Here is a 9,066-nt window from a genome sequence, read left to right as displayed (position 1 = left end):
GGGGAGGGGGGAACTTATTGCGTACAGAACATCCCAACACTGAAAACAGATGCTCACTGTGATGCCAGTATTGATGTTATCCCAAAAGGTTGAATAATCCGTGAGATATTCCTGAAACGGATGAAAAGTTCATAAAATCACTTCCATCTGCTAGGCCTGTCCTAATTATGAACTTCCATTTGTCTTCAGAAGCATTGATGCTAGCAGAGAACAAGCACTTCATTTTATTGACATTTCCTTCACATACAAAACATCTGCTTCAGCCATTACATGTTAGTGTCCACAAATATTTGAAATATGCCTTGAACACTGAATTGGATCAGGAAGTGAGTATCAATATAGGAAAAATTCTTAGCAGATATGACTTTCATAGACTGTTTAATTCCTTCTCTAAGAAAAGTTTCTGTTCCTAAACAACAAGATCCGGCTTTTGGAAGACTGGAATATTCCCGTTCAATAGGAATGCAGTTTCACCAGAGGATGTAGCGCCTTCTTGAGTCTCTGTGAATACACTCAGAGAGAAACAGAATGCAGAGAGGGAACCATTGTTGTCCATTCCGATAAGTGAACTATCTCTAGTGAGAATATTTGCAGGTGATCTCAATCTGCAAAAATTCACATTGTGTCTCCAATAGCTGCTGCGCATACTGAACCTGGCCCATCTTGTGCCACACAAACCCGATGACGTAGAGCTAGAAACATCAAGGAAACCTCAACAACAAGTAACAATTGAACTTGCCTCATCTGTATAATATGAACTTTGACCACGATCTCAAAAATAGTACTGGTGCACAGTGATACAGTATTGTTTCTGCTTTCAATGGTATTATAATAAGTGCGAAGGTTTTAGGGATGACTTTGATGAAGATGTCTACTTGTACTCCTCATGTGGAAATTAAGACTATGTAACATTAAAAATTATATTCTTGTCTCTTAGGTCCTTTTTAAATTTACTGTGCTTAGCTCGTATTCTTTGTTTCTCTCTTAGAAATGTATTTCTTACCTACTAAGTAATTTTGTATTTCATTATTTTTTTTATTTATTTTTTTTTTTAATTCATTAATGTTCAGTAGGTAAAGTATAGGATTATGTCTCGTAACCAGAACATAGTACGAAATTCAAATAAAAATTTTGAAATTTATCTTTTGAAAATAGAAATACCTTCGAGCCCACACCTGTGGAGTAACGGGTGGCCCGGGTTCGAATCCCGGTCGGTGCAAGTTACCTGATTGAGGTTTTTCCGGGGTTTTCCTTCAACCCAATACGAGCAAATGCTGGGTAACTTTCGGTGCTGGACCTCGGACTCATTTCACCGGCATTATCACAATCATTTCATTCAGACGCTAAATAACCTGAGATGTTGATACAGTGTCGTAAAATAACCCAATAAAATAAAAATAAAAAATTCCTTCGAGCAACAGTGACAAATAGACGAGTAAATTTATTTATAATTTATTATTATTATTATTATTATTATTATTATTATTATTATTATTATTTTAATATACAGAATACGGAGTATAATTACAGCAATAGAAATAGAAATTAAATAATACAATTAATATAAAAAAGAAGATACAATGACATTTGAGAGTATATTAAAGGCAGAATAAATATGGGAAATGCCTGTTATTATTCGGTTGGTAAGTTTTGGTCATCCAGTTCGCTTTCAAATACTCAAAGTCAGTATTTATAAAACAGTTATATTACCGGTTGTTCTGTATGGCTGTGAAACTTGAACTCTTACTTTGAGAGAGGAACAGAGCTTTTGGGTGTCCGAGAATAAGCTTTCTTAGGAAAATATTTGGGGCTAAGAGGGATGAAGTTACGTTCACGAGAATGGAGAAAGTTACTCTATGCAGAACTGCATGCATTGTATTCTTTACCTAACATCAGTTTAAGAGGCGGGTTCCAGATTGCCCTAAGTTCAATTGACATGTTACTAGTAAGATGGCAAAAACTGGTAAAATAAAATTGATGCCCTTAGGTCCGTTTGGAAAAACATATGCAGACACTAAGTCAAGACTTCGGAGAATTTGCTAAATAAACTTACACAGTTATATGTAGGCTTGAAATGGAAAAATGAAAAGGGGAATAAAGCAAGTTAAAATCTTAAAAATAGTCATAGGATACTTGGAACCCAGGTCTTCAATTTGAAACATAATCCAGGCGTTTGAGATGGGCATGGCATGTAGCATATAGGAGTGAATTCAGAAATGTATAGTGTGTTGGAAGACTTGAGGGAAAAAGACCTTTGCAGTTGTCGAGGCGTAGATGGGAGGATAATATTAAAATGGATTTAAGGAGGGTGGTATATGATGCTAGAGACAGGATTAATCGTGATCAGGATAGGAACCGATGGCTGGCTTCTTTGAGGGCGGTAATGAACCTCCAGATTCCTTAAAAGACATTTGTAAGTGAGTGTGCGTTTTCTGTGAAATTTGTCACATGACCTTTTGTTTGTTACTATTATTAGATAAGAATATCTTGCGAAATCCAATTAAATCATTTCATTTTGTTTGTAATATATTAAAGTGTAACATATGTTTCTGTAATTATATAAATATTTTCTCTGATATTTATCACTTACGCCATTTTTCTTTGTTTTAATATCTTGCTCATTCCAATATTAAAACAATGTAGACTATCATGACTTAAATTTGTTTGTTTTCTGAGCAGTTAATGTGGATTATTTTAATATCACGGAATTATGAAATCATGACGGATTTAGGAACTTCTGTAAAACAGTTTCAGAAACTCACATGTTCAGGCAATTCAGATTGTTACTCACAAAATACCAGCACTATGGAAAAAAATTCATGTCATGCGTTAGAACATGTTATTATGCTTTACTAAAAATTAATCACTTCAAAGTGTGAAACGACTTTTGATGATAATCAGTTTTTTTATGTCTTTTCAGAAATTTATTAAAATGGACATGTGGGGTGTCTGCATTTGAGGCGAATGTTAACTATCTCGAGAGTACGCATGACCAATATAATAACAGATGAGCTGTTTGGCGTCATTTGGTATTTATATAGATGAACCGATTTTTTTATTAAAAAATTGGTATATTTCGCGTAGTTTTTTTTATTTTATGTAGGCCCTGTCCCTGAAGGGTTTCTTAAGACTAATTTTCTGAGAAAATGTAAATACAAACAAGCAATTGTGACCATTTTCTGTTCTCTACATTTAAAAGTAATGGTGTTCGGAATGCACAAAACAGTCCATTCTTTATGTCAGATGTGTTTTCTATAGTCCGATAACCACGACAATGCCTGTAATTGTATAGTCTACAGTCTCTGACTGAGATTTAAATAAGTTCTCACTTAGGGCGAAAGCATCATTTCCCAGAATAACGAGTAGTTATTATGGTTGTACTTGACTTCACGCTACATGTTTTAAGAGGGGGTTGCTTTAATGTTTTCCTTCTCATTTTTTCGAAGAAAATTATTTCTCGAAATACACTGCCATCTGTGATGGTACCCTGGCATCTTGCATCAGTGAATGTGGAAAAGTAGTTGATGTCACAAATACCAGTAGCCATTAAAACAATACTAAAAGTTCCATTGTAACTAAGGTAATTCTACATAATACCGGTACTGGAATTTCATGATTCTGCACAACATGTTTTCCATCGACCAATCCAACGCAGCGAAGAAAATTCCACGATACACTGAATTCTCTAGCAATTTCCCTCCAACCATTTTCTGTGTTAAATTATCTGAAATAAATATATGAATGAATAAATAAGTAATTTTTTTTCCTCGTACAAAGAGGAACCTGAAGACTTGCACTGCAGACTGACGCTTATTGTGTTTACCACTCCTATTTTGTGAATGACTGGGTAGCCAGACGGCCACAGTCTTGTTCAAGTAGGCCTACAGCACACCGCACCATTAATTTAACCCAGGCTATTGTATTGATGATGATGATGATGATGATGATGATGATGATGATGATGATGATGATGATGATGATGATGATGTATGAATTATTGATGGCGAAAATGAGTCCGAGGTTCAACACCGAAAGTTACTCAGCAATTCAGCTTCAATTGGTTGAGGGAAAACCCTGGAGAAAACCCCAACCAAGTATCTTGTCCCAACCAGGATTTGAACCCAGGGCTGCACATTTCAAGGTCAGATGCACTACCGTTACTCCACAACGTTGAACTAAATAACTAATTAAGTCAGTAATTAAATGAATTAGTATAAATCAGTAAATAGTCAGTAGATAAATGAATAAAGAAAACAAACAAAATATAAATAAATAACTAATAGCTAAAATAAATCAATTAGTGAATGAAGGAATGATGGTTGGATGGATGAATATGCCTAGATCTGTTAATAAATGTTTGAGAATATTCACTTTCCAATCCACTTCTTCCTACAGAATGAGAACAAGGGAAACAAAAAAGGTTTGAACGAAACTGAAACAGAACAACTATAGACTAAGCTCTGTATTTTCCAGAGACTCAAAATGAAGAATATATGCTAGGTCAGTTACAGTCAGCTCCATGACCTACAGATAAAGACATTGTGATATTTGCCTCAAAGCCTAAGAGACAGAGAGCCTTCAGTGCTGAAGAAGACAGAAGAGCAGATGAAGTCTATTAAATTCTCAAAAAGACTGCAAAGCATTTACCGTCTCTGCAGCTCATCTCTGGAACTCTCTACCACCACATGTCAGAGGCTGTTTGACATTATCTAGTTTAAAAAATTAACTAAAATTGCACTTTTTCAATTCAGATTCTTTCCAATTTTAAGCCCTTTTCTCTGCAATAGTTTTGTCAAAAAAAATATATATATATATTTTCTTTTCCTTTCTTTTTATCACCGATGAATTTGTTATATCCTTTTTATTGTGGATTTTATTTAAATTTCGTATTTTTTGTATTTTTTATTATTCTATTACAGTCCATTTGTTGTATTCTTCCTTACGTTTTCCCTACTAGTAAAAAGGTAAAAGGTAAAGGTATCCCCGTAACATGCCATGAAGGCACTTGGGGGGTATGGAGGTAGAGTCCCATGCTTTCCATGACCTCGACACTAGAATGAGGTGGTGTGGTCGGCACCACGCTCTGGCCGCCTTTTACCCCCGGGGAAAGACCCGGTACTCAATTTTATAGGAGGCTGAGTGAACCTCGGGGTCGTTCTGAAAGTTTGGCAACGAAAAAAAATCCTGTCGCCACCTGGGATCGAACCCCGGACCTTCCAGTCCGTAGCCAGCTGCTCTACCAACTGAGCTTCCCTACTAGTACATCAAGCTGTGGGGTTACTTTGAACACAAAGGAAACTTTGACCATTTTTTCAGATAATCATATTTAGGTTTCTACATGCTGCATTTATTATAGACGGGGGTAAATTAACATAAAATCATTCTCGTACCAAATTTACCTCCATCTATAACAAGTGCAGCATGTAGAAACCTAAATATGATTTTCTGAAAAAATGGTCAAAGTTTCTTCTGTATTCAAAGTAACCCCAGTTTACGGTATTTGTACTAACTGAGTTGCTTTTGTTATATTCCAGTCTTTAGATCTGTATTTTACTTTTTTTATATTATGGTATTATTTTCATATGGTTCACTGTCGATTTTGTTATGCTATTATTTTTTGGTAATATGTTAGTGTTCTTAAACTTTTAGTTAACTTTAACTGCTTGACTTGGTAGAGTGTAAGAGAAGGTCCTATGGTCTTAACTGTGCCAGTATAAATACTTATAAATACAGTAAATAAATTACTTACTTACAAATGGCTTTTAAGGAACCCGGAGGTTCATTGCCTCTCTCACATAAGCTCGCTATCAGTCCCTGTCCTGTGCAAGATTAATCTAGTCTCTACAATCATATCCCACCTCCCTCAAATCCATTTTAATATTATCCACCCATCTACGTCTCGGCCTCCCCGAAGGTCTTTTTCTCTCCGGTCTCCCAACTAACAAATTTATTATTATTATTATTATTATTATTATTATTATTATTATTATTATTACTATTATTAAAGCATGATGAATTTTCTACATAGGGGAGCACATGGGAAATGAACTCAGAACTCAGACCATTGTGGAACATGATGTAAATAATATTTTGTTTTTGCGCCGATGCGGAAATTGATAGTGTCACCCACACACACATTTTCTTGGTCTTCTCACTGCAGCCAAATATCTCCTTGGCCTACCTGTGCCACTACTTCAACTCGATGTATGCTGTCTTGCATTCTGCCTATTCCAAGCTGTAAAGAATGCCCTGAAACTCTATCAATCAGTGCTTCATTTCCTGTAGTAAGTAACAAACGCATTCTTCCTGTTTGGTAGAGAAAACTTCATAACAATCTCCACAATCAGAACTTAATATTTTATTAGATTTGATGAACCTTGTGAAGATGTGCTTTTACTTTTCGGTTACTAACAATTAGCTTATAGAACTGCGTGTATATGTCTTTATTTTATTGCTATTAAAATTTTTGTAAAGAGGAGAGATTGCTATATACAGTGTTCTTGCGATTATCTCATACCCAGCATTTTACTGAGGTTAATGCCACCTTGGATCTTTCCTAATAGAACTTTTCTGAAAGGAATGAAATATCAAGTTGAAGTGACAAAAACTGTTCTCTTAAACCTTGGTGCTTTCTTGTGATGTATCACAGTATAATTATATCTTTAAAAAGAATGTCTGTAATTGCTTCAGTACTTCCCGACCCTGTTATTTTTACATGGATTTTGTACTACGTGTTTTGATTTTATTTTATAAATGCAGTCCACACCTGTGGAGTAACGGTCAACGCGTCTGGCCGCGAAACCAGGTGGCCCGGGTTCGAATCCCGGTCAGGGCAAGTTACCTGGTTGAGGTTTTTTCCGGGGTTTTCCCTTAACCCAATACGAGCAAATGCTGGGTAACTTTTGATGCTGGACCCCGGACTCATTTCACCGGCATTATCACCTTAATTTCATTCAGACATTAAATAACCTAGATGTTGATACAGCGTCGTAAAATAACCCAATAAAATAAAAAAATAAATAAATGGATAAGTTGTCTGATGAAATGCTTGCATTCAAATAAAGTTTTAGGCTATACATTGACTTTAGAAATGTCAGATTTCTTCAAAATTTTGGTTAATATTGCCTTTACCTGATCTGAAAGTTTATTTCTAGTATCTTTCAAAAACATATAACTTATACCCACTATCTCAATTTTATAATTATTTGTGCATTTATAATACAAGCGCACTCTACCGGTACTTTCTATAGTATCTTACTCCATCTTCAGTGTCTGTTTTCTCCAGTTTCACATTTTTCGACATTTATTAACCTTGCGACGGACAAAAAATAGACTTCCAGTTGGACAAAGGACTTCATTGAGGTATCAAATTAAAGCTTAAACAAGTGACTATGTTGTAAACTGAAATTATTACTTTCAATAAATTATAATTATTTTATCCCAAAAATATGCAAATATACGTATTTATTTCAGATGCACTTATATAATGTGGAATATCTTTTAAATGGTTCAACATAAATAGGTAATTTTAGTTTGTAACATTCTCCATATGCAGGGGATCCTTGGCAAAAGAAATTTTGCCTTAGGTCAATTTCTAATGGAGCTAGGTCAGTCAAACATAACATATCTTCCTACAGAATGTGTATCAATCAACAACAGTATTGTTATTTTACATTTGCTTCAAGAGCACAATCTTCTATGCTTCTTTTTGCTAGAGAGTTTGATATATATATATATATATATATATATCAAACTCTCTCTCTCTCTCTCTCTCTCTCTATATATATATATATATATATATATATATATATTGGCAGGTTATTTTACGATGCTTTATCAACATCTTTGGTTATTTAGCATCTGAATGAGATGAAGGTGATAATGCCGGTGAAATGAGTCCGGGGTCCAGCACCGAAAGTTACGCAGCATTTGCTCATATTGGGCTGAGGGAAAACCCCGGAAAAAACCTCAACCAGGGTAACTTGCCCCGACCGGGAATCGAACCCGGGCCACCTGGTTTCGCGGCTGGACGCTCTAACCGTTACTCCATAGGTGTGGACAGTTTGATATATATATATATATATAATATATATATAGCAGCTAAATAGTAGTATGTGTGTATATATATATATATATATATATATATATATATATGTATGTATGTATGTATATGTATACTACTATTTCGTTGCCTTCAAACCATGCATTGGAATGTGGGAAAACACAAGATCTGCAATTTTGTCTTCTCATTTGTAGAGAGAAAACTTCTGCTGTATCTTTTACCCTTATTGCTACACTTCTTTAGGCATGACACAATTTACACGTCTTTTCCTCATTGTTTGGTACACAGTTTTAACATTTGTATAATCACTGATCAACAATAACGTCTTTCTTGTATTAATACTATAAAAATACCCAGCTGACTAGTTTCGAGGGGGTGTCCTCATTGTCCGAAACCTAATCTTTTCTGATCTATCTGGCAGAATATTATGTTCTATGCTAAATTTGATAGATTTCTCTTCATTCAGAGTAGCTATAGTCAGGTGTCTGCTAGTAAATATCTCCATTATTTTAGTTTAATTTCATAAATGAACTTCCTGGTTATCATTTGTATTCAAAACTTGAATTCGCAAGTATCTGTAGTTGAAAATTTGTTTATGAAAGTTGAACGAGTGAAACAATGAGTATGACGTCATGTGTATTGTTGGTTTTATGTTCCGAAAATGGGGTGAATAGGGATACAGGGGGTGAATAGGGACGAAGTTTTATTATTCTTTATTTATTTGTGTCAAAGATTAAATATAGTAACCAGAGTGTTTATGTTTTCATTCATAACGAGTGATCAAATAAATAATATTCTTATTATTGTATTTATTCTTTGAATCAAATAAATGTCGTCCCTATTCACCCCATTTTATAGTTCTCTTATAATTTATATAATTTGAGTATTCTTTTCCATTTTAATAATGTATTGCCAATCAACCAATCATTTATATTTAAGTGTTAAAAGTAGTGTACGCAAGATTCAAGATGGAATGTATGGTCATCCTTTTCAAGTTTTGGAGA

The sequence above is a fragment of the Periplaneta americana genome, chromosome 16 (assembly GCF_040183065.1).
Source record: "Periplaneta americana isolate PAMFEO1 chromosome 16, P.americana_PAMFEO1_priV1, whole genome shotgun sequence".
Classification (NCBI taxonomy): Eukaryota; Metazoa; Arthropoda; class Insecta; order Blattodea; family Blattidae; genus Periplaneta; species Periplaneta americana.
The sequence above is the reverse complement of the archived record's forward strand: the minus strand, read 5'-3'. Positions refer to the sequence as shown.